At 43.2% G+C, this 27,264-nt stretch overlaps 1 long non-coding RNA gene across 1 annotated transcript; it reads left to right on the top strand.

Annotated features, from left to right (window-relative positions):
- Window positions 1–202: 202 nt before the first annotated feature.
- Window positions 203–26,146, top strand: LOC309522174. Its single transcript, XR_014214946.1, has 3 exons — window positions 203–340; window positions 16,809–16,896; window positions 25,858–26,146. It is a non-coding gene; the product is annotated as an uncharacterized lncRNA (long non-coding RNA).
- The last annotated feature ends 1,118 nt before the right edge of the window (window positions 26,147–27,264 follow it).

The following is a 27,264-nucleotide window of genomic DNA, read 5'->3' as shown; positions in this document are numbered from 1 at the left end:
GAATGCTTTCTCCATTCCAATAATGTGAATGCCAACTTGGCATCCTGCTCTGCGACGTAAATCAAGAGAGACGACCTAAGCAATACAGTTTAAATGGAAACACACAGTCCCCCCACCCACTTCCCCGCCCCTCTCTATCAGATATGTGCTATCCATTTGGATGAAAAGTGCTTTACTCAAATGGATTTTGTCAGAACTGGCAAGCAAGACGGACGGCTTCTTCCAGCTCCAGATGCCTAAGGCTCTGGTTCAATATTCAAGTGAAGTCAATGGAGGTCTCCCCATTGATTTAAATTGGCCCGTGTGCTTTGAATTGGCCAGAACTTACGCCCAGATCGAGGTAAACAGAACAGAACAGCTACTCGGCAAAACAATGTGCGCACAGTTGTTTAATGACAGGGATTTGATTTTTAAGATATCCTGACCTTTTCTGTTTTTCCACAAACATTATTGTGAACAATTTATTCTGGCCAGATGAATAATTAGAGAAGACGACTGTTTCAGTTTTGAAATATATTACCATAATTGGAAGCTAGGCGGAGGCAACTTTGAATGTTTGTGCAATGGTACTGTACCAGGATTGGAAATGGAGTGCTTTGGCTAGAGTATTTAGCTTGAGAATTGTAGGTTCCTAGTCTTGCTAGATTGATAAGCTCACTGGGGATCAGTGAGCACTGAGCACAGGTTAAATGTAAAAAGAGCATGATACAAATGTTAACAAATTATGATGGCACTAGCAAAATGGTGTTTGTGTGTGTGTGTGTGTGTGTGTGTGTGTGTGTGTGACATGACTGAAGGAGTTGAGTATTCTTCTCTGACCACCTGAAGTAAAGTGTGAATAGCAGAATGGATATAGCCATTTCTTCTTCTTCTTCTTCTTCTTCTTCTTCTTCTTCTTCTTCTTCTTCTTCTTCTTCGTCTTTTCATACTGTAACTTTAACACTTATAAAAAGTAATGGGCTAGATCCAAAGCTCTAGTGTCCCTGTCACAACAGAACTTCCTGTCCTGTCCCCTGTTGACTGACCATGAACTAGTTTAATCCTCCTTTAAAACCATTGAAGTCAGTAGTTACCACCATGTCTAATTTTGCTGTCTCCCCGACATGCTAATTCCTCTGCTCAGGGTATATAATTGTGAGGCAGAAACACTGGCTCTTAGGAATCCAGACAGAAGCAAATTTACCACTTCATCCCATGTTTGGGAGAACTAAGACGATGCGTGATTCTCAAATGGCGACACTCTGCCTCTGGAGGGGAACGTATTGGTAGGAAAAATGTTCTCGGGTGGAGAGTGTACTTTCAATTTTCTTGGGGAGTATTAAAAAATAAGGGAAAAGCAATTTTTAAGATTGCAAAAAATGTTATCTGTGTTCTATCAAAGTGAAGCGAATTGTAGCATCCAAAAGAACATATGTAAATGCTTCCACAACATGCGTTTCAATTGTCATGCAATGAAATAACTCTTCCATAATAGCAATTTTATTTCATGCCAGAGTGCTTCACTTCAAGGCAAAGCATTTACAGTCCCATTGGTATTGGATTGCAACTGAGTGTTCTGCGGAACACATTTTACTGGTTAAGCAGTGATATATTTTCATTCTTTTTCTGCACTCAAAAAACTTCTATTCAGTATTAGTCCTCCACTAAGAGCTTTTCGGGAGTGATAGATAGTTTCATCATTTGTTCAGGCTGTTTCTAGAAGGTGTTGTGCCAGACCGTGAGGGGGAGAATCTTCAAGATCTGTGTGTGGGGTGGAACATTCAATCATCACCCTGATTATAGAGAACTAGATGCCACCATGCCTTCTCCTCATGGACTAATTTGATGTGTGTATGTTTGTGTTTTGAAGCATACAGTCTCACACCTTTCAGAACTGATACAATATGGTGGGGGGGGGTGGACTTCAGACTTGGGGGCAAGTATATCTCTCCAGAGCTCTCTACCTATCCCTTGAGATACAGCTCAGGCTCATACCCAGCTACTGTTAAGTATAGTAATTTAATTCACTGAAATTGTAAATGCTGGCATGCATTACTATGTGTTGAAATTTGATTGGTTGATAACTGGAATTATAGAGAATTCTCTAGTAGTTCTCATGTGATTGGCTAATGTTTGGTCACATGGGGGATATCTAGTGAAGGATAGGCTCCATTTTTATATGAAGCAAGATGACTGTGATTTTGAATCCACTGTGAACACTGCTAAGTTAAATAGAGTGTTTCGAGTGCTTCTCTGCTTGAAAGAAAGAACAAAGCTTCAGGAGAAGGTTAAAGGAGCTGCAAGGCATGGCCTTACTGAGATACAGAAGACTGAAAGTACTGAGCTCTGGAAAGAGAAAAATATAGTTGTTTGGAAGTTAGAATAAGAGATTGTAGGCCTATGCTTAGAGAAGCATGTGACTGTAAATATCATATTTTAATTCATCTATAACTATAAGTTTCTGCAAGTAAAGTTTTTAAATGTTAAGGTCTGGATGTTGGGTTAATTTCCAAAGAAGGGTTTCAGTCATATATATGATTTGAGCTTCTTAGCTGTGTTTTTGCTATCTTTATATTCAACAGTATGGCCCGTCTCCCCAAGGCATACCCCTCACCAATCTTGTTTCTCACCTTCCTTGAATGTTTTTGCCTTGCTGAAATGTGCCTTAAAACTCTTGTTTCTCTGGATGGAGGATAGACAGTGATGCGTGTGAAGAAACTAGCCTAAAATATACACCTATTGTTCTGCTCACTTTTGACTCTGGCCCCATCCTCCACTGGCATGTGGACCACACAGAAGGGAGTGTGGTCCTCAAGCCAAAAAAAGTTCTTCATTCCTGAAGCATGGGAACAGTTTGACCATAGACCAACCATGTCCAAACTTGCTTAGCTTCTGAGATCGGACAAGACTGAGCATGTTCAGGCCAATGGCTGTTGGACTATGTAATGAGTTGTATGAATGGTGGCAAACCCTTTTGCCCAATGTTCCACTAATTCAAGTTGAACATTTCTGGTGTGGTTTTCTTCTAGTTTACTGAACCAGTGAGTAGGAGCAACACCAGGCTGGCAGGAGTGTAGGTCTGGCTCATTGTTATAACCAGCTTTAAGGCTCTTTCGCACCTGTTTTTCTATGCCACAAACTACCATTGCTTGTGCTTCCAGTGGCACAGGCTGGCCTCCTGTGGGCTTGTGGGCCTCTCAGTTTGCTGTGTTTCTTTTGATGTTTGAAGCTGGTAGTGGTGTAGGCACTGATTAAAATCTGAGGTCTACCTAATACTCCATTTTACAAGCTATAGCTTGCCATCTCAGGTGATTTTGACTGTGCCTACACATGCCTGGCAAATTGCTTGCACAAATCTCACCGGGAAATTGTATCCTAGAAATGTTTCGCACAGCTATTGTGATAACAATAAGCTTATGGTTGCATGGAGTGTTAGGGGAGGGGTAGTACCTCTGGTGGGGGACATGTTTGTCCACCTTTGGTCCCCACCCTGCACTCAGCTCTCACTTGTGGTTCCTGGAAGCTGTCAGCATGCGACAGAGGCCACACCCCAGGAACGACTTTGACTGGATGGCAAAACCAGGTGAAAGTAGCTGATAGGTCTCAAACCCCTGGTGAGTTAGGAACTTCCCCTGCATGTGAAGACAGGTAGGTTGAGTAGACGAGACCAGTAGTGGATCCAACGGTCAAGAAAGTTGTTTCTGCACATGCTATAAAGGCAAGTGAGGGGCAGATGGTTGTCTACCTGGGAAGGAAGCCCATCTAGAAGGAAAACTCTGATCCTAAACCTCTGCTGCCTTGCAACATATGTTTGGGTGAAGAAAGGGCTAAGGAGTAAACCCTCAACAAATCCAGAGTGGAGTCAAGCTGGTGCCAAGCATATTGCTCTGCTTTCCTTTGGACCACATCAGCAAGGCCAAGAGAAGGGCCTTGTCACCTGGTGATCCTAGGACCTCCACACATGCTTCCCAGGCTTGTTCCCTGGAGAGACCACTTTAGTGCTGCTAGTGCAGCAGTTAGACTTCACCCAAGAGGTGCACTCCATTGTCTCTTGAAACAGATGGAAACAACAACATGGTTGTATCTACTGTTGGCTCTACTCAGCACTGACCTATTGAAATCAATGGATATAACTAACTTAGAACCTTTAATTTCAGTGTGTCTACCCTAAGTATAACTTAGCAGGAAACGTCTGGCTGGTGGGCCAGTCTTGGCATGCCAGGGGGTACAATTTGGCTCGCCAGGTAATTTTCCTTAAGCTACACCCACCAGTCCATCAACTCATATCACTCATGATGACAGCTGATGAGTGGGAGGATAGAGTTAAACCCTGCATTGGCTGCACACCTGTTCCCTGTAGTGAACAGGTAAATGCAGCCACCACAGCAGTCCTCCCCACTGTGATGATATGTAGAGCATTCCTATTTCAATTAGAGTCATTCTTTCTAAATTTGCAGCTATACATTTTATGTGGATCAGTGTCCACTTTGGGTCTCTGCTTTGATGGTGTGTTTCCTCTCTTTTTTGGGGGGGCACCCTAACTACTTACCAGAAAGGGACCTTTGAGTACTTAAAGACAGAGGAAAAGACATAAAAGGCAAATGGCTCACTTCTAGTCCCTATTTCAAAGCAGCACTTTGAATGGCAAGAGTATGTCTGCCACCTTTCTATGGAACAAACTACTTGGAGACCTTACTTTCCTCTTGCACTCATCATTACCTAAATGACTACATTAAGCTGAAGTGCTGATCCATCGGACTGCAATTGGGAATGGAACTGCCATGGTTGAATGACCAGCCAGATGCAACCCAGTGCCTTTGCAATGGCGAAGTTTCCATTGCCTCAGTTCTGTGGACTTCGGATGACTACAGTATCTGTTAAACATAGGTGGGTGGTTGTGGCTTCTTTCTCTAGTCCAGAAGGAGCAGCAAACAGAGCAGAAGAAAAGAGGTAGAGAGTTTGACACTAATAGGCCCCCAGCAAAGTTTGCAGATAAGTTAGGAAACTCTTCTCTCCTCCCATGATAGGATTGCAGTTTCTCTAGCTTCCCAATGGAGTACATTGATTAAAATACCTCTGCTGCCTAATAAATCACTTGCAGTCATCCACAAGGCCTTTGATCCTGTGGCATTTGAGAAATTTTAATGATACTTCTGTGTCTGTACCAACACTTTAATGTGCCTCTTTAAATATTTCCAGTCACGTTCTGAGATGCTGTAAATTGGGCTGAAACACCTGATTGCTCTGCTGCTTTTGTTATCATCCACTTGTGTGATAGTACAGAGCTTGTCAGTTACTCAATATGAATGTTGCTCAGTATGTTGTGGGGGCAGGACTGGTGGGTGGGTGGGTGGGTGGGTGGGCTTATGCTGGATCCTAACTCGGTTCAGCTTGATTACGTTGACCTGGCCGCCTTGTGGAACTTAAGGTAAAGGGACCCCTGACCATTAGGTCCAGTCGTGGCTGACTCTGGGGTTGTGGCGCTCATCTCGCTTTATTGGCCAAGGGAGCCGGCATACAGCCTCCGGGGCATGTGGCCAGCATGACTAAGCCGCTTCTGACGAACCAGAGCAGTGCACGGAAATGCAGTTTACCTTCCTGCCGCAATGGTACCTATTTATCTACTTGCACTTTGACGTGCTTTCGAACTGCTGGGTTGGCAGGAGCAGGGACCGAGCAATGGGAGCTCACCCCGTCGTGGGGATTCGAACCGCCAACCTTCTGATCGGCAAGCCCTAGGCTCTGCGGTTTAACCCACAGCGCCACCCGCGTCTTGTGGAACTTAGGGTGGTGTCGAACTCTATTGTTTTCTCTCTGCTGGCTTAGGGTATCTCAGTCTGCTTTAGCTCTGCCCTTGAGCAGAGTTTGGATCTGACATACCTTATGGTTCCTTAACTTAAACTGGGGAAAATTATGCTGGCTTCCCACACTTAGGATTGCTCCCTTAGTCCAGTAAAGTTTCTGATTGTGCAGTGAATGCGTTGGTTAGGCCTAAGACCACACAAACCTCAGCTATCCAGTTTAGTTTGGCGCTGATGCACAATGAGGGATTTATGGCCACAGCTGATCTGAGAAACCCACTCTGCAGTCACTTGGAGCAGGGCTTTTCATGTGGTTGCCCCTATTCTGTGGAACAGCATTCCTTTTTTTTAAAAAAAAATATTTATTGGGTTTTCACATTTTATATAGACAAAGACAAAAACACAAAAACAAACAAACAGAAAAGAACAACAAACATGTATACTTTCCAAAGAAGTTATTTTCTAACCCTGGTCGTTGACTTCCCCCCACCCCCTCCCTTGCATCCCTATTCCCAAATTTATATCAGCAAATTGGCATTTCCTTATCCATCTTAATATTAGCCCTTTTATAGAAGAAAGCAAAATTAATTTTTTTCTAAGTTGGACCTCAGTTCCCTTCCATCGATTTCCCATTTTGTCTTAAGTAATAATCTTATTGACTAAATCCCATGTCTTGAGTGTTGTTAAAACTAGATTCTTCCCTCCCTCCCATCCCCGGTTTGCGTCCCTTCCGAAAACATGTCCAAAATAACAGTTCTTAGCCCGGGTTCCTCACGTCCGAGGCTCTCAAGTCTCTTTCAGTCCCTCTCCGCCGGTCTTGTTGGTAATCCTTTATGCCGGTCATCGCATCTCGAAATAATTCTTTCACAGTCAGTCCAAAATCTCTTCCCATATTTGCAAACAGCTGCTGAAGAATTTCCACAAGGCATGAATCTTGAAGGTAATCAAAGTCAGAGTCTATGTGGAGGCCCCAATTATATTTCTTTATTTTAAATTCCTTAATTTCATAGACTCCCAGGGCCTCCACTTTCGTCTTCTGCATCTTTCGTAGGTTTATAGTAGGTTTAATCCAATAGTCTCCTTGTTTATATTCCACAGGTGTCAGCTTCTGCTCAGTGTTTTCCCACTTCAATTCTTCTCTTTCTTGTTTTGTCTTCTCCTCTTCTTTAGTTATCATTTCTGGTTCAGCTGTGGATTCTTTCTCAGCCAGGTCCTCGTTACATTCAGCAGAACTACTTGTTTCAGAAGTCAAGGTCATCAATTGTTCACTCATAGCCGTAGTCTGCTCCTGTAAGATTCCCACCAGATAGAACATCCTTTCGATTTCTCCCAGTATCTTTCCATCCACAGCCATTGTAGTTCCACAGAATTCCCCCTAGAGGGAATCTGGTTACTTAATGTTCTTTTCTCCAACAGTCCTCTGTCTTATTATTGTTTCTTTGTTTCCAACAATTTTAGTTCAATTGTAACTCCTTTTAATCCAGAGGGATCTTAAGTAGCGATTTTTCTACTATTAACAGTCCGTTTGACAGCTTTGACAGCTGTCAAACTCTGCACTTCTTATACAAGCTCCAAAACAGGACGCTCCCGGGCCCGGGAGGGAGGGTTGTTTACAACAGAAAATGCCACTTCCAACACTCCTCTCTCCTGCTCAAAAATTTCTTTTCCAAATCTTGGAAGTTACTGTCTTTTTAAACTCACCCTTTACAGGGTAGGCACTCCAGCTTAGTTCTTTTATCGTTGCTCTGGATCGTCTGCAAGGGGGGGGTGCGGACTTCCTTTTAACACCCCCCGATCGTCTCAAATTCAATAGGTAAAATTCTTAAAGTCCAAATCCAATTTACTCACGGGTTCTTCTTCTCAACCGAATTTCAAGGAAGGAAGTCAGCGCTCTCCGGTCATGGCTCGCGGCTTCGCTCAGCAGAGGTAGCGATGGACTCTCGGTGCCACGCCACCCCCCATATCCCCTCCGCAGCCTTTAAAAAGGCTCTTCGCGAATCGGGGGGGCGCTTAAGGCACCCACCGAGTCTTCAGTCCGCAGGCTTCCGCGCCTGCGGTTTTAAGGGTCCCCGTGTCGCCGGCACGGCAAAGACCCGTCCCCTGCTGAGCCGATTCCCTCCGGAGCTCGGAGGGAATCCGCCATTCCCAGATCGCGTCAACCCCGGAAGTCCCTGTGGAACAGCATTCCTGCCAATACACAACAGGCACCCATTAGCTGCAGTTTCCAAAAACCACTGAAGACAGTTTTGTTCTGATAGGTTTTCCCAGCAGGCCAAATAGGTGCTTATTTTGTATTTCTGTGAATATTTATTATGTATTTGTATTAATTTGGTTTTAAACATATCTAACATTTATCATAATTTATTATACATTGCTTTGTGATGATTGTGTAGAAGGTGATTGATTAATAATAATAATAATTCAGATTATCTGATATAACAGGTATTTTTGGCCTTCTGACAGTCTATTCCCACTCAACCTTTTGACTGCTTATTCGCTTCCTAGTCTGATTGGCATACCTCCAAATAATAATAATAATAATAATAATAATAATAATAATAATAATAATAATTTATTTATACCCCACCCATCTGGCTGGGTTTCCCCAGCCACTCTGGGCAGCTTCCAACAGAATATTAAAATAAAATAGTCTGTTAAACATTGAAAGCTTCCCTAAACAGGGCTGCCTTCAGATGTCTTCTAAAAGTCTGGTAGTTGTTTTTCTCTTTGACATCTGGTGGGAGGGCATTCCACAGGGCGGGTGCCACTACCGTGAAGGCCCTCTGCCTGGTTCCCTGTAACTTGGCTTCTCGCATTGAGGGAACCGCCAGAAGGCCTTTGGCGCTGGACCTCAGTGTCCAGGCAGAACGATGGGGGTAGATATGCTCCTTCAGGTCTACAGGCCTTTGAGGCAGTTAGGGCTTTAAAGGTCAGCACCAACACTTTGAATTGTGCTCGGAAAAATACTGGGAGCCACTGTAGGTCTTTCAAGACCGGTGTTATGTGGTTGCAGCGGCCGCTCCCAGTCAGCAGTCTAGCTGCTGCATTCTGGATTAGTTGTAGTTTCCTTCAAAGGTAGCCCCACATAGAGTGCATTGCAGTAGTCCAAGAGGGAGATAACCAGAGCATGCACCACTCTGGCAAGACAGTCCGCAGGCAGATAGGGTCGATGCTAAAATCTATCAGATTTTCATTTTTGAGCATTTCCTTCCATTGACAAATATCCCAGTTGTAAAACTTCGCCACCAAAATAATGTTTGTTTCACTTTACTGTAGACTCCGCAATAGTGGTTAACAGTGGATGCCATCCTTCTGATCGGTTTAAAACCACATGAATTAATTTACAGTGTGCATAAACCAGCTTTAAACAGAATGCGTTGAATGAGTAGAACTCTCTCTCTCTGTATATATATTTGCCAGTTCACAAATGCAGTTCTAAACCGGGAAAACAACTCTACTCTCAGCTATTTTACAAACAGATGGCATCTTGAATCCCAGTATGATTCCCTTCTCACTTCTTTGCTCTTCTTAATTAAACAGAGCCAAGATCTTTGGTAAATATAAAACAAAAGGCTCTCACTCAAGCATTGCTGACTTGCATCAGCCAAGACACTCCTGGAATTTTAAAATCCAATCATTTTTCAAAAGAACCACAAGATTAACTGTAGTGGGCCAATAACTAATTAATGTCTTTATTTTGCTGATTGTGGGCTTGTGTGGATGCTTTGTCAGTGAAGTCATGCCATAGCGATTAAGATTCAGGTTCCACTTCTATTATTATAGGCAGTAATTATCCTGACGCTTATTATTCCCCCCTTCTAATCTAAACACTAATGCAAGCCTCTAGCTAGCATCTCAATTTAATAGTGCTCTGAGCATCTTAACAATGAGAAGGATGGTATTTAACTGCAGGCTTGTTGTGTCTTGGATTATAAATAAGTAGTTGTTGTTTGTTGAGGTCACAGTTATGTAGGTGTTTTCCAGGATCATAATTGTGGTATCTTAAGATGTCTATGTCTTAGATTTTCAGAGAATCCAAAGGCAGCACACTGTCAGTTATGATTTACGTTGATAAGGAATATGGAGAGAGGAGAAATTCAATTCAGTTCACATCTAAAGGTGAACTGAACTAACTCAAACTTTTTAAAACAGCGCAAGAGCTGAAACACAGCCATCCATTGAAATTCACACTTTTCTGAATTTTGCAGTAGAGTTCTAAAGTCAAGTGATGTGTACAAAAATGCATATTCTGGAGTAAAATATCAATTAAAAATGTCAATACTAGTGAAAATAACATACAAGGTGCATTATTTTCAATAAAACAGCTTTGGGGGGAAAGTCTATATTATACAAAATGTAATACAAATGTGTATATCAGGAGAAATTTGCATTAAGATGCTGGTGGTTTTTAATGAGGGATTTAAAAAAGGAAATCTCAAATTCATGTGGAAGACTGAACTTAAGTTTGGAAAAATAAGAAACTGAGGGAAAGCAGAACTGACAGATTCACCCATCTGCAATCAGGGACAGTTTAAAGTGTTGAGCATATTTGGCCTGCAAAAGGGAAGGAAGTGTGGGGAATGATAATGCTCTTTAGATATCTAAAGATCTGATTGTAACAACTACCACGGAATTTCCCTTCTGAGTACTGTACTGTGGGGAAAGCTCTTGTCCAGGTAGTTCTCAACAGATTACAGTCACCTGCTGACAGGGTCTATATCCCATTTCCTTTCCAAAGCTGTGAAAGAACTAATTAGGCTTTGGGAAGGAGGCAGGAGGACTCTAGGAACCTGTTTGCTCAGTTTGGTACGCCACAAGGTGTGCAGGTCTGAGTTATAATATCTTGGGAGACACTGAACAACGTATTGCTGAGAGGTACCTGTTGATTCCAAGTCTAATTGTTGTTGAAGCAGATTATTCAGCCTCTTCACATTGATTCACAGGCTTAAAGTGGGTGCATTTTTCTTCCGTGTTCACAGGCACCATGTATCATGAGATACTTAATTCAGTCTCATCAGCAAAAGCACACACTGCACCAAAAACAAACAGAAAAATAATGCATTTCAAGTAGATGTGTTTAGTAGAGTTTGTATCATGTTCTCTGCGTTTGTACATTTGCACAAGCACGTAACGGGGTGATAAGTATGCAGATGATCCTCACCACAGATGTCAAATGTGCATCTGTTGCTGTCACACTTCAGGCTATCATTCCACACCAGAGTTTGCCTGGCTATCATGCATTAGATTTGTTTTCTGTTTCCCTTCTAATTTGTGTTTATATGCATTGGTTTTGCCAAGCTCAGGGAGAGAGAAAAAGGAACATTGTGAGTATGCTGTTATTTACTCTCCTCCCAGAGGACCTTCTGGAACTGCTGATTCAAGATGGAGTGAGAGAATGCATAATGCAATCGTTTTTATTAGTCCTCTATAAATCTGTTTGTTTCCTTTTTTGTTTTAAGGACAGTTGCTTACAGATGAGGCAGATGGAAAATATTGTGGCCATGCCTCCTGACAGCCATAGCTTTAACTCGGTGGTTCCTCTTAGCAGAATGTTCTGCCTCAAGGGAAGAAGAAACTTCCTACATTGCTTCCAGGGAGATTGTGGCCTGTGCATATGTAAAGCTAACTGCATATTAAGAATCAGGCTGCAGGGTAACATATCCCTGTCTACTGCCCCCTGTTACCTTGTGTTTGAAACAACAAGGGAACCTCCTGCTTGGGGTTACATGTAACCATTGCCAATGCATGTTAATTGGGGAATTGGGGAAAGCTCCTGCTCACTTGATTCAAATCAAGATGGCACACCCTCCCACATTTCTCCAGTGAAAATAGGGGCATCCTATTCAACAACAACAACAACAATTTATACACCTCTCATCTGGCTGGGTTTCCCTAGTCACTCTGGGCAGCTTCTAGGTGAAGGAATTTTGCACAGTTGCTGTGGTGTTTTTTTTTAAAAAAAAATCATATTCTTTCACCGCTCCACAAAATTTGCAGGAGCCACCAACCTGCAGCCCATGAGCACCGCGTTGGCAATCCCTAAGATAGAATATGGATACCAGCCATTTCAGGCAAGGATGTATTGCTGCATGACTGCGCAAAGAGCTTAAACCAATTGTTCGACCTTGTTTATGTTTTGGTGTCATGGTTCATTGAGAAGTTTGGAATACGATACTGCCAGACTATCATTACACAGAAGCTGATAAGTCCTCCCTGACTGCTGTTTGAAGCTGCCTAATAGGCTTTTCCTGCTACTTTGTGGTTTGATTGCAACAGGTACAAAGGGGAGGCAGGTTGGATTAAGCCCAGTGCTTAACACGGGAGTGGAAATACCCAGAGGAAATGCTGAATGCATCTGTGTTTCATATAAATTCTGGAAGGAGCTGCTTGATAATAATTTGTATTTATCGCATCCCAGCATTTCATATTTTCTGTTGCTCATTTGTTTTGCAGTCTGAGTTGCTCTTTTCACTTCAAGAGTGTTCAGTGATGCACATCTATCATTTCCCTTTACCTTGCTTTCTTCTCCATTACCTAAGCTGGGCAGAAGCTTCCCAGGCTTTGGGGAAGAAGCACCAGGCCTGCTTCCTCCTTCCCAAAGTCAGGTGGGCTTTGGGAAGGAGGGTTCTTGGACCCTGTCAGAGCATCGTGCCCCCTCCATAAGGTGGGCAGAAGTGTTGGGAAGCAGGTGCCAGGCTTTAATAGTTTAAGCTTGGAGGGGCACTGTGGGCAGTTGAGATACCACTGAAATCTGTCATGGTGGTTGGCATTGATGGCAACAAAGATCCTTTGACCAAAGGAAGCTTGGTTATTGGGTTTCTGGCCAGCTGTAATTTCCAACTGACTAGGCGGTATTCTCGTTGCACGCTGCAAAATTCAGGACCAAACATCGCAGTTTGTTTAAAGGTCTGCATGAAAGATGCTGTAAGTAAATTGCAAGCATGTACTAGGCAGCTGCCTCCACACATAATAGCGTACCGTGACAGTGTTGGAGATGGACACGTGAAGATGGTGGTGAACTTTGAAGTCCCACAGACCAGTGCCCCCAATAAGTGCAATGGTGGCTGCAGAAGAGCCAAACTATCGGTGGTTGTGGTCAGGAAGAAATGCCTTCATCGTTTCTCAACAGAAGTTTGCAAAACCCTCCCATTGGGACAGTTATTGACATGGAGGCTACTCAACCTGAATGGTACGACTTCTTCTTAAGTAGCCAACTTGCCTACCAGGGCACTGTCAATCCCACATACTACAATGTGGTTTATGATGATAATGGATTCAAGCCAGACCATATACAGCATCTTATATATAAGATGTGCCACCTGTACTGCAACTGGCCTGGCCTAATCAGAGTGCCAGCACCATGCCAGTATGCCAACAAGCTGACTTTCTTGGTGGGCCAGAGCATCCACAGAGAGCCAAGCCTGGCACTCACCAACAAACTTTTCTATTTGTGAACAGTGTCGAGGTGGCAACTGCCAACACTATGATGTAAGTAATGGGCCCCGCCTGGTAGCCTGCTCCCTAAAATATCACGGGTGAAATACATATTTTGTTATGTGCAAATGGCTTTAGATACCTATTAGGTCCATAAATTAGCATAATTACCATTTGACAATATCAACTGCAGTACAGCTGGGAAAATTTGCAAAAATCACCCACTCCTACATACAGACATGCCACATGAAGGTCACTGTTAGCTCAAAGAAGGGCCAATTCACGTGAGCAGAAGTTCCAGGTCATAAAGCTATCTTTGAAGTTTCCATGCTTTGCTCAGCCAAACGAGTGTATCACTGAATGCCAGAGGTTAAACAAATGTAACATGGAATCAAACTCCCTGTGTTTAGAGAAGGTTAGCACGTGTCCCTCCCTAGCGGCCTTGGTTGCATCTGATGATTGTCATCAGGAAAAACGGGGAGGGGGCCACTTACACAAAATGTCCCAGGTTTCGGGTCGAGCAGACAAGGCAGTTAAAACCAAACACATGGCGCTGTTCAAGAACATTTTCATTACACGTGGAGGTCCTGTTAGCAGCTCAGCTGAGACCCTTCAAAAATATTTATCTTATGACCAGATTAATATTTGCCGTTTATTATTGCAAACAATGAAAAATGATCATATCATAAGAGCTTTCCAAGACTTGTCTGCTGTGATGAATGCAAAATAAATAAAGAGATTGGGACTTAGACAAGGTCGGACAGTGGAAAATCTCTACGCCACTGACCATTGGGAATGGAGTGAGTGAGAGGGAGGGCTTTGCAAAGGTTTTCTCTTTGTGTGTTCCTTCTCTCCATGTTGAAGCAATGCAGCACCCAGTTGAAGCACAATTTCACACATTAAACAGAAGCCCAGGTCTGCCAAATGAGTGCGCTGACAACAGGAAACTGCAGTCAATCACAAATAATTACTTGTTCAATCAAAGTGATTGCATGCCCTCTAACATTTCTCCAGTGAAAATAGGGACGTCCCATTCCATAATGATAATTTTACTATTTATACCCCACACATCTTACTGGGTTGCCCCAGCCACTCTGGGCAGCTTCCAACATTAAACATTAAACAACTCCTCTATATAGGATTACCTTCAGACAGCTTAGGGGGTTGAATAACTCCATACCCTCCAACATCTCTCCAATGAAAATAGGGACATCCTAAGGAAAAGTGGGATATTCCAGGATCAAATCAGAAACCAGGATATGTTCTCTAAATCAGGGGTGTCCCTGGGAAATAGGGAGACTTGGAGGATATGTGATTGCAAGTTTGTGTGTGACACTCACACTTTTTTAAGATGCACCTTTTAAAACAGCTTGGGTATACACCCACAAATGTGGTATGTGATGTGACTCAAAAATAAATATATTACAGTGATACCTCAGGTTAAGAACTTACAGTGGTGCCCCGCAAGACGAATGCCCCACAAGATGAAAAACTCGCTAGACGAAAGGGTTTTGCAGTTTTTGAGCTGCTTCGCAAGACGAATTTCCCTATGGGCTTGCTTCGCAAGACGAAAACGTCTTGTGTTTTTTGCAAGTTTGTTTCCTTTTTCTTAACACCGTTAATACAGTTGCGACTTGACTTCAAGGAGCAACTCATAGAACGCGGCGTGGTAGCCTTTTTTGAGGTTTTTGGTGATTTTTGAAGCTTTTCCAAAACTTTTTCGACACTGTGCTTCGCAAGACGAAAAATTCGCTAGACGAAAAAACTCACAGAACGAATTAATTTCGTCTTGCGAGGCACCACTGTAATTCATTCTGGAGTTCCTTTCTTAACCTGAAACTGTTCTTAACCTGAAGCACCACTTTAGCTAATGGGGCTTTCCGCTGCTGCTGCGCCACCAGAGCACGATTTCTGTTCTCACCCTGAAGCAAAGTTCTTAACCAGAGGTGCTATTTCTGAGTTAGTGGAGTCTGTAACCTGGAGCGTCTGTAACCTAAAGCGTCTGTAACCCAAGGTACCACTGTACACCCTCCCTAATTGTTGTGCTGAATCATGTGACAAATTGTTATATAAATATATTGTACAGGCATTTCTTTGCCCACTATAATCCATGGTTATTTATGTATTTATTCTTATTCATACACCTGTATGAGTGATGGCTGGACATTTCTTGCCGTAAATGCAAACACAAGTTATTTCTGCTTAGGGTGGAATATTTTTTGTCATTTTCTTTTTCTTACATAGCATTTTACACAATGCCTTAAGTCAAAAAAGAGAATTCCCTGCCCCAAGAAGATGACAATTCACATTAAAATAGAGGAGGAGAAAGAAGAGGGACTGAAGTTTCTGGAGAAAAGTAGAGAAACTGAGGATAAACAGAAGCATAATAAGAAAAATTATTTATGTAACCACAAGTTCGAATGGATGAAGCACTGCCTAAATATGTGAAGACCTTTTGTGCTTGGCATATCTTGATACCACTAAGCCTCAAACCAAGGGACTTGTAGCAAAAAGCCCAGGATTTCCCCATCATACTTTGACATTTTATGTTGCTTTTAAACCCTGAACTGAAACAGCATTAGGCCCATTTGGCCTCTTCACCTGACATTTCTCCAAGTATAATGACAAGTCAGCAAAGGTAATAATTTGTGAGTCAAATCGTAGTCAGATGTGGGTTGCTGTATTCTTAATTTATTTCTCTAATTGTACTTTCAAAAGAGAAGGAAGTGGTGTGTGGCCTAACATTTGCATTGCCACGGGAACGATTTCTTATGCATTTGCGTCTAGTTATCTGTGTCTGTTTTCTTCCTCCTTGACATATAAAAGAGAGCTTTTGCCATATTAAACTGATCAGTGTGCCTTATTGTTGGAGGAGCTCTGTGCAGGTTTCAGTTGTCATGACCAGTTCTCTCTCTCTCCAGAATCTTCCGATTATTTTAGTCAAGAAGAGCAACTGAGAATACTTCTGCATTTCACTCTTTGCTGGCAAGTTCTCATTTTCTGCACAACTCAAGAGATTCTGAAATGGACCGAAGGTTAACACAGACACGGTGTCATTGAAAACCAATTAAAACTCCGAGTTATTTGGCCTTGGCTTTATATATGTATTTTTTTTAAAAAAAAACCCCTGTTTTTATTTTTTGCAGTTATTTCATATCTGTTTTTTTGTGGAATGACTTTGAGATGACCCACAGGGAGCAATTTATTAATATTAATAATAACAGAAAAGCAAAAACCTGAGACTTGCAGGTTACGACTGCCCAGGTTTGGAACCTCTGAGAGACAAATAGCCAGGTGATTCTATCTGGGGTTCCCATTATCAGGGTTTCCAAATAATGGATTACAGATAGGGAATGGCTGAATATGTCCATTTTGGTTTCTCATTTTTTTCCCTATTATAAATTCAGTTCTCCATGTTTCCACATTAGTTAGCATTTATTTCTTTGTTTATTTATTTATTTGTTTGTTTGTTTAACAGCTGCTAAATGTGCCCATTTAATGCATTTTTGCTAACTTTCCCTTTATATAATGCATTTAAAATATTATTTTCATTAATATGTGCATTTATATGCAAAATTTGCCTTTTCTGTATAGGAGAACTGCGTTGGAAAAAATTCAGAGGAGCGTGAATTTCAAAGGATAACCGATTCGAATTGCTAATATTTCAGAAAGCTTGGATTAGGTAGGTTGACCTTTATTTCAAACTGAATCACATTTCTCTCTCATCTCGTATCACAAGTATGCTTTTTATTTCAATCAAATAAGAAGCTTGATTAAATAGTAACAGGGGTTGCTTAGCTTTCAGCTTAGGCAAGAGACCACAAAGTTGGAAACTAGCTGCAAGAACTGCCTACAGGGATAGGGGTCAATGTATCTGTGAAGACCGAAGGACTAATCAGTGATGACCAAACCTGGCCCTCCAGCTGTTTTTGGACTACAACTCCCATCATCCCTAGCTAACAGGACCAGTGGTCAAGGATGATGGGAATTGTAGTCCCAAAACAGCTGGAGGGCCAAGTTTGGCCATGACTGGTGAATGCCAGGATGAGAGGTCCAAGACAAATTGATCTGGAAGCTTGCAAGTCCAGTCTAGAGGATTAAGGGCAGTTAGCAGCTGAGCCCATCAGAGGTCCAAATGACCTTCCTTGGCTGCTATTGAAATGGTGGATCAGAAGCCCTGCTATTTCTCACTATCTCTGGTAGGCCTTTGGATCACAGCCATAACCGAGTGTGATAAAAGCAAACATCTACATCTTTATGAAGCTAAACATGAAATCTTTCTAGGAGGTAGCAGATGCATGTTTTGAAGATAATAAGTTATAGCTAAGTTTTACTCAGTGCAAACCCACTGAAAGTAATGGACCTAAGTTATTCACGTCTATTAATGTCAGTGGAAGTATTCTGAGTAGGAACAGTGTTGAATGCAACCAAACGATTCAAATCTTTTAGCAGGGCACTTCAGTTGTCAAGCATCTTGTCATTACCAAATATTTCCCTATCACGAGGAGCAGCTTTTAGATAAACAAGTACAAATTACCTTGTTTTCACCTGAGAAATACTGAACACAGCGATGTTGTGTTGATAATTGCATCTGATCTCATTTGTGCAAAAGGCTTATGGTGTGGGAGGGATATAACATGTGCCAGCTAATGCATTCCCATAATATTCTCACCGGTTCGAAATTCTCGGAGCTAGTCTATATACACAGCAGGTCATATGACTGCAGTTTGCACACGGTAAAAACTGGTCTGTGTCATTTCAGCCTCCAAACCATTTCCCTATGCATATCTAAACAACCCACCTAATTTACCCTTTGCAAGGATTGAGGAGGGGGAGAGGGGCTTTGAATACATGACTCCCCCTACTGTCTGATGTATAATACAGAAACAGTGGTGCCACATGACCTGCTGTCTGCATAGTCCAGCTCTGAAATAATGATTCAGAAGGTGACGCCGCAAAGACCTTTTTGCATTCAGCCATGAAGCTGTGAATTCCCTCTAATTTGCCCCAGCTCTTGGAAGTAGCTGATTTATAATTGTCATGCTTAAAAAAAGAGAAAAAAGTAAACATAAAATTTCCAGGGTAGTGAACAGTGATGGTTATGAGAGATAGAACACATTCACTGGCAAGGATTAATTGCCTATTGAATAGGAAAGGAATGATGCCCTTTGGCTGTTCAGCTTTTACACTCTGTTTACTATAATGATGATCTCAGGACAAATATTCAGCATAGCTGCAGAACTTTGGCCGCACTTAGGAATTGAGTTTAGCATGAGTGCTCAACTCTCCTTTTACTGCAGTGTCCCACAAATGACCTGCATTTTTCTTTTCTTTTTTGCATTATGGAGCAAGGACCATGAAGGCGCTGAGAAGTCCTCTGTTTAGGCTATGAACTCCTAAAGCCATTTGATGTTGTGTTGCCACAACCTATGACAAATGAAGTACATACTCCAGTTATTCATGCACACACAGTAACATACATAAAGTGTTTAGAGGTCTTGGTGATCTGCAATTAATGCAATGTTCACAATTGGTGAAATGTTCACCTTCTGTAACTGTTTTGTTGGATAACATTTGATTTGAGTTTTTCTTCTGCCCCCATTGCTACATAAGTAAATAACTTCTAGTGAACTCTGCACCTCATCTTTACACTGGACTAGTGAAGAGGCAGAGCCATGGCTCAATTTGTGGCGTGTTCAGTTAGGTACAGTGGTACCTCGGTTTTCGAACGTAATCCGTTCCGGAAGACTGTTCGACTTCCAAAGCATTCAAAACCGAAGCATGCATTTCCGGAAGCATCTACTTATGGAAAACTCAAAACGGAAACTGTGTGGCATGTTCCACTTCCAAAAACCATTCGAAAACCAAAGCAGTTACTTCCAGGTTTTTGGCATTCTGAAACCAAAACGTTCGACTTCCGAGACGTTCGAAAACTGAGGTACCACTGTATTAACATTGGAATCTGATATTAAGAGCAGGGCTGAGACCTCAACAATGAAGCAAGTAAGGTACAAAGATTCATGGATTTTCCCATTACTGTATGTATACAATCTGTCTGCAAATGTTTTGTTACACGTGAGTGCTTGCTGTATTAATATAACAACTGACCGTCAAGAGAAAATAGCTCATCTACCTCTGATTTGTCAGGTAGAAGTAAGACTATGAATTGTCAACGGAGAAGGGCTACACTACAGTGATTATTTTTTATTGGATTCCAGCTTCCAGTGACAATCTGGCCTACTGATTTATGTACATTGGGTACCAGCTGATAGTTCCTGAAAATATTGCATTGGAAGCACTGAATAAGCACATTCATCAAAATATTTGCTCTGGGTTTTGGATGCACTGCATTTCCTACAGCCATACTGGGGAGAGGTCAAAAGTCTAGTCATCTGCAGCATGTGAAAACTATAAGACCTTTCACTGCTCAGAGCCAAGCTGGGCCTCTAGATGGATGGACCCTAATCTAGGTTGGTTCACCTGTGTCTCCAGTTCAAGATCACGGAACTAAGTGGCTTAATTGGGAGTTGGATAAGTTAGAGCTTAAAGTGCAGGAAACAGAAGACGCTGCTTTGTTGATGAGACAACAGCAGGAGTTGTGCAGTGCTATAATAAGTTAGTTCTCATGCTTCAGTCAGAGGCAAAATAAATTCTTGTTCAAGTAAAAGAACACCCCTGGACTTAATTTTACTTTTCTTGTAGTGCAATTTTTTTTTTTTAAAAAAACCTCTTTCTGTAAGCAGAAGACACTTCTTGCATTCAGAAGCAAACCTCTGGCTCCAACCTGCTGTTTCTCAAAGCCACTAATTAGTAAGTAAATTTTAATTAAAACTGCTCCTTGTGCCAATGTTAAGTCTTCATGACATGGTTGTAAACAGTCTGCACAATTTCTTGGTTTCAAGTTCATTTTCTGCCAAAAGCATTTGGTTGTGTGTTGTTGTTGTTTTTTGAGCTGTCAATTATTGTACTCCAGTCTTGAAAATCTTAAACTATAAATTAATTAACATTAAAAACAAGTAAGACAATCTGTTCAAAATAGTTTAGTGTAACCGCCTAACCTGTGGCTCCGGTATCAGGTAGCTTTTGACTCTTCAACATGATATTATTCATGCTCTTGCAAGTGGAATGCAGAATTCCTTGCTGCTGCTACCATAGCAAGCCCAATATCGTATAAGTAGGGTAGTTGGGTGAAAAAGAGGACAGCCCTCCTGCATCTTTAACATCTGGGTAGAATATAGATTTTCAGAGGCTGCTCCACACCTATTAAAGCTACAGGAACCCTGATTTCACCTGTCCACTCTGGAATCTTTGGAATAATGGCAATAGAGTTTCAAAAATTAAAATAAGAGATACTGAGATGAAGAAGAGCTGTTCTGAAATAAAAGACTTGGGGCATATGCAACTGAACAAGTTATAACAAAAAGACAGCTGGGATCTGATGAAAGCTATAATGTTATTAATGGTGAGAAGGTCGTCATCATCCCCTTCTTCTCACATGGAATTCAGGGTAATCCTGAAACAGTAAATTCAGGGCAAAATTAAGGAGTTATTCTGACAACATGGAATTCAAGGCAAGACTATGAGATACAGAAGGTCAGGAGATTTGATCTCCAGGCCACATTTTTGCATGCTAAAAGAGGCCAGGATTGGACTGGGTCAGGGAATTCACACGGGGGATGGAGAACAAAGATAGATCCCTCTACCACAGTCCCACTTCAAAGCCCCCACCCCCAACTGTTTTCCAGTAAAAGATATTAGGAGATCCACTTGTGGATCTTTAATATTGAACCTAATGTAGCATTCACTATCACACTTTGGGAAAATATGCAATGTAACTGAGAGAAGAAAGAGGAGGAGGAGAAAGCTTTGGCAAGACCAGGGGAATTTCTTTGCAGATGGGTTGACAAATCAATATTTGAAAGAAGCACGCATCTCACTTTGCAGCTACATGGTGAACCACTAGCACATGTCTCTGTGTGCTTGTTTTTTGGCCACACTTCTAATGTCTCGTCCTCTCAAGTCATCACAGAGAAATGGCGAGACCTGCCAAAACACATGGGTATCCTTGGGCGACTGCCCAATTGCGTTCTCAAAAACCCTCCAGGAACACTTCTGTGGTTGGAAACAGCCTTGGTGGCAAACCACCGTCTCATTATCAGAAGATTAAAAGAATGTCTGTACAACCACTGAGAGTAAACAGCCAACATCTTTGGTGCATCATCACATGATTTATCAAGGGGCGGATGGGTCTTCCCCTTCCCCTCCCACCCATCCCACATGAACATGTACAAATGTTAGCTCACATTTCAACCGTGCATACATAAATGGTGCCATTCCTCTTGGCCACCCAAGTCCCTAGCATTTCTCCCTGTATCTTCATTGCAAAGCATTTCCTCTTTGTCTCATTCATCAATGCTGGAGTATATTTGAAATTCCAGTTTCAAGGTGCTCCATGCAGCAACATCTAACAAAACAGATGTTCCTTTATCATCCTCTATCTGGCAAAGTCTTCTGTGCTGCAGATTTTTATTATATTCACTGTGAGCAGTGTTGCGCGCATGTTGAAATTCCCCTGTGGGCTGGTTTATGTGGGTAAAGTCGACGGCCAAATCAAACAATCTGTGGCTGCCATGGAGAAGCATTTTTCATAGGAATGATAAAGAATGTCTTGTGGCATCCAGTATGAACATATTCTGCCAAGATGTTTCCTCTCTCAAAGTTAAATGGAAAGGGGGAAAGGCTTGGTGTTGTGTGCTGAAAAGTAGTGCATATGACGTAGCAGGGGACAATCTTTTTCAGGGTAATCCTGAAACAGTAAATTCAGGGCAAAATTAAGGAGTTTCATTTTGGGGAGGGGAATGAAATCTCCAAAACAATGGGTCCCCCCCAACCCCTTCCCATTTTTTATTTTTGTTGCTGCTGCATCACCCCAGCATAGAGCAGAAATATAATTCTCTCTTTCTGAAAAGTATTCGATCAAAGGATGTTGGTCTGTCTTTGTGCCAGATATCTGACTGCTGCAATTTTGCAACACTTCTGTAAGATCAGTAGCAGTAGCAATGGCAGTAGCACAAACCCCTCAGTTCTGCTGAAAACCAGGAGCGCAAGCCTTGATCTCTAGCTGTTGTCTGGAAAGAAACAGTACTCAGTCTGGCCAGAAAGTGTACAGCATTACAGTCTCCCTCTAAGTCCTTTCATCTGTTTTCCCCTCCAAACTTGCATTAACTTCATTTTAGGTTAGTTTGTTTTAAGAAAAAGGCTCAATGGAGGGCCAACCCCCCCTTTTTAAAAGTACCATATTGACCCAATTTATGGGGGGGGGGGAGAAAAAAAAGACAATACCCAAATATGAGCTGCTCCCTTAAAATTCCACAGGCACTCACACCTGTTCCATTTTACCGTATGCATATTTCAGCAGCGATATCGTACAAAAGCCAATATTCGGGCCAATATGGTAGATATTTATTACCAATTTTTATAGAGTGATGTTCACTGTAGAGTATCACAAACTGGGTTACAAATGGTGTTTCAAACAAGCTAAAAACACAGGTTAAAAAAAATAATGAGCTCAATAAATAGGCATAGCGCAGCTTGCTTAAAATGCTTGCAGTCTGTGTCAGCTGCTTGAAGTTCAGTCAGTGGGGAGTGAATCTCAGCCGGGAAGGAGTTCCACAAAGTCAGGCCCACAATATTGAATGCATGGCCTCCGGTGGGCAGAAGCAATGCTTTTCTTCTAGAAAAAATGGTGCCGGGACTGCATACCCTCAAGTACCCCCAGAAAAAAGCACTGGGTAAGAGCCACACATTTGGGCCTTTTGGGAACCACTAACAAAGGTCGTACTCACACCATAGAAGAACCCCTGTCTGATTCACCAAGAGAGCAAAGTTATGAGAAAGAACAGATTTTGTATTGGTTAGAAAGGTTAAAGTTGACACAACTATTTTAAAAATACCCCCCCCAAAAAAAACTTTAAAGTGCAAACACTTTACACATGGGTCCTTAATGCCACACGCTCTGAAATGTGCCAGGGAACACTGTGGTTTTTAGGCCATCTTATGTATTTGATCTTTGGGATAATTGTTCAGAATGAATCACTGAACATTTTGAGCCTCATCCATGACTAAACAAAACTTATTATTTAAAAAATTTTGAGGGGCTGATTGACTGATGACAAATCTGATGCTAAGAACTAAGAGTAACGATGACTCCACACATATTTTCTTTGCCTCTCTCTGGTGACTCACAAACAGGGAGAATAAACTGTTCCTGACAGAAATGCATGTTCCATACCTGTAAGGCAGGGGGAATGGGGTGAAATTGGACGCTTGACCTCTTCCTAACATTTCAGCTCTTTATCTAGAAACTCTGCTGAATTTTGGGAATTCAAAGTACAAATCTCTGCAGTTATTAGCTCAGGCGTTCCAGGTTGCAGATTATATAGCTTCGGCATTCTAGCACCTATTGGAAGCTATCTCAATCTCAACACCCCTGAGAGGGCTTTCTTACTCTTTACCTTTTGAAAGGTATGTTTTTGGAGAAGGGAAAGTGTCACAGGGAGCAGGGGCGGGCAGTGTCCTTGAGAGGAGGCTCTAGACATTTACAGGCTTAATTGTGCAATGTAATTAATGTCAAAAGTGGGTGGAACGGACTTATGAATGCATACATGAAACTTACAGAGACTAGAGAGAAGCTGATCTGCCCATTCCTGATGTTGATCTTTCTTCTGGAATATTTTAATACCATTTTATTTATTTATGTATTTATTTGATTAATTAATTAATTTAATAAATATACCGCCCTATACCCGGAGGTCTCAGGGCAGCTCACAGAACAAAATCAAAACACAAAACCACAAAATACACAATCATCATAAATACAACTCAATAACCCCCACTCCCCCCAAAAAACCCACATTTTAAAAGGGCATAGGAGGTCAATCAAATAAACCAAAGTCCTGGTTAAAAAGGAACATTTTTGCCTGGTGCCTAAAGGTGAATCATAATCATAATCATAATCATAATCATCATCTACCATTTGTACCCCGCCCATCTGGCCGGGCCTCCCCAGCCACTCTGGGTGGCCTCCAACAAAGACTAAAAATACATTAAAATGTCACACATTAAAAAATTCCCTGAACAGGGCTGCCTTCAGATGTTTTCTAAATGTCAGGTAGTTGTTTATCTCTTTGACATCTGATGGGAGGGTGTTCCACAGGGTGGGCGCCACTACCGAGAAGGCCCTCTGCCTGGTTCCCTGTAGCTTTGCTTCTCGCAGTGAGGGAACTGTCAGAAGGCTCTCAGTGCTGGACCTCAGTGTCTGGGCAGAACGCTGGGGGTGGTATAATGAAGGCACTAGGTGAACGTCCGTAGGGAGAGCATTCCACAGATGGGGAGCCACTGCAGAGAAGACCCCATTCTTGTATTGCCACCCTCTAGACCTCTCGAGGAGGAGGCACACGAGGAAGGTACTCAGAAGATGATCTCAGAGTCTGGAGAGGTTTATATGGAAAGAGGCAGTCCTTGAGGTATTGTGGTCTTGAGAAAGTTGTTGAATAGAGATGCTGCAGGGGACCCTAAATAAAGCTTTCCTTTATGGCTGGTGGGAGGAATTTTTGACTCTCCAGATTTTGCTGAACTACAACCTTTTCTTTTTCAGGGGCTACTCAAATGTATGCAGTACTGGCACCTCTTTTTTTGTTGCTACAGAGTGTGGCACTTACTGTAACACAGGCATAGGCAAACTCAGTCCTCCAGATGTTTTGGGACTACAACTCCCATCAACCCTAGCTAGAAGGACCAGTGGTCAGAGATGATGGGAATTGTAGTCTCAAAACATCTGGAGGACCGAGTTTGCCTATGCTTGCTGTAACAACTTCATGGTGAGTATTGGCCATACTTGCTGGAAATAATGGAAGTTGTAGTTCAGCACCATCTAGAGCAGGGTTTCCCAAGCTCTTTTTGGACTACAGTTCCCATCATCCCTGATCACTGGTCCTGCTAGCTAGGGATAATGGGAGTTGCAGTCCAAAAGCAGCTAGGGAGACCCAAGTTTGGGAAACCCTGATCTAGAAGGCCAGTGGTTCTCCAACCCTACTTTAGGACTAGGGCTCAATCAGTTTCTTATGATGGTTTTCAGAGCTTCTTCATCTGGATTCTCAAGAAATTGCCTGAACGTATGTCAATTTTAAGCCATAACTTGCTAACAGAAGGTTGCTTTGCCACAGCTGCTTGTTGGACGTGAGGCTAAGGAAGGGAGCTGCTAAAAAATCCAGTGGTTACCTCAGGTTTCCCTGCTCCCCCTTATTCTATCTTAATGGGGATGAGATAAAATCAATAAGAGGGCCTCTTTGAATAGCATCCAACCCTTGCATGCTTCTGTCAGAACACTCTCCCTCAATCGCTTGCGCGAGGAGATGAAAGCAGCAATATTTAAAGTTCTGCAACCATAATTGCATGTTTGGTTTGGAAAAGGATATGTGCACAGGAAGCCTATCTGCAATATGAGATGAATTTTATGTGTGTTTGGGGGGGACCTGGTGTTTACCGATGATGGAAAAGATTGATGTGATGACAGCAAAGACCGTCTCTGGCTATGTTAAAAAGCTACCATATGCTTCTTGGGTTTTTTTTTTTTTTTTTTTAGGGGAAGTTTTACACTGGGCATTTTAGTCTGGAATGAAAGCAGAAGATGAGCCCTGCTGGGTCAGATCCAGGACCCACATCTAGTCAAGTGTCCAGTTTCTACCTGGCCCCAAAGGGGTGTGTGGCTTTGTGCACATTTCAAGCAAATTTGTGCAAAGCATCGAGAGAAGCCGCTTGACGAGACATTAAGTGCCTGCAGCTACTGTCCTGAAGGAAATAAATGTTTGTCTAATGCCTCACTGTGGGCTTCCTAGATACATATGGCTGGCTGCTCTTAGAAATAAGATTGTTGTAGGCATTCGAGAAGAGGTGCTCAAAAAGGCAAAACTGGAAACTGGAAGGGTAGACCAGTGTTTCCCAACCACTGTTCCGCAGCACACTAGTGTGCCGCGAGATGTTGCTGGTGTGCCGCGGGAAAAATTTAAAAATTCAAAAGATTTTTTTTTTAAGTCAAATTTTCGATTGGGGCGCCATCACTAGATGACCCCTGGGGTTCCCTCCCTCCCTCCCGCTCTGCGCCTCCCTCCTCCTCCTCCGGGGAGGCCCTTCCTGGCTCTCGGCCAAGGCTTGGCGGCTGCCACTCACTCACTCGCTCGCCCACCCGTCCCTCCATCCCTGCACCCGGCCTCTCCCCCTCCGTCCCCGGCGCGGGGGCTGCCGGGATCCGTAGTCCCCTCGCCCTTGGGCTCTGCGCCCGCGTGGGGTGCGCGAACTACGTTTCCCAGCGTGGCCTGGCGGGCCGGGCGTTTTGTTTGAAGCGCTCTTCTCCCGGCCATGGAATGAGCGTGGCGGCGGCAGCCGGGCGGGCAGGGGCTCTTCCGCGCAGACCCCGCGCAGCCTGCCTGCGCCCCCGCGGAGATCGGGCGTCAGGATGGAGCCCGGGGATCCCCGCGGAGGTGGAGCGGCGGAGGCGGAGGCTGCCCCCCAGGTAGGGCTGCGTCGGGAGGTTTTTATTTTTGCAATGCTGCATCTGCGCCGGAGGGGATGCATCGGACCGCGGGGAGACCCCTTGGCGGGCGGGCAAGGCAATGCATGCGTGCAGGCGTTGCATGGAGTGCAGTGCAATGCAATGGCAACGCGGCGCCCTGCATGCATGCATGCAACTTCCACCGGCGCTCCAGACTTGGCAGGTGAGGGGGGTCCCCAGTGGGCGGCAGAGAGAGCCGGGAGGGCGAAGGGGAGCCGGGGGGAGCAGCGCTGCTCCCCGAGCCGAGCCCGGGGGGAAACTTCGGCGTCGTTGCGCCGGGTGTTGGAAGCGGAGGCTGGCGGAGGCCCCTCACCTGCAAAACCTGGTCGCCTCTCATATATTTCGTGCATTGCATTCATCGCCCGCTTTCTCCTCCAAGGAGCTCCCGGGGGCGCGCGTGGTTCTCCCCGTGTTATCCTCGCAACAACAGCCCTGCGAGGT

The sequence above is a fragment of the Podarcis vaucheri genome (assembly GCF_965113315.1).
Source record: "Podarcis vaucheri genome assembly, chromosome: 17".
NCBI lineage: Eukaryota > Metazoa > Chordata > Lepidosauria > Squamata > Lacertidae > Podarcis > Podarcis vaucheri.
This window is presented reverse-complemented; position numbering and strand designations above follow the sequence as displayed.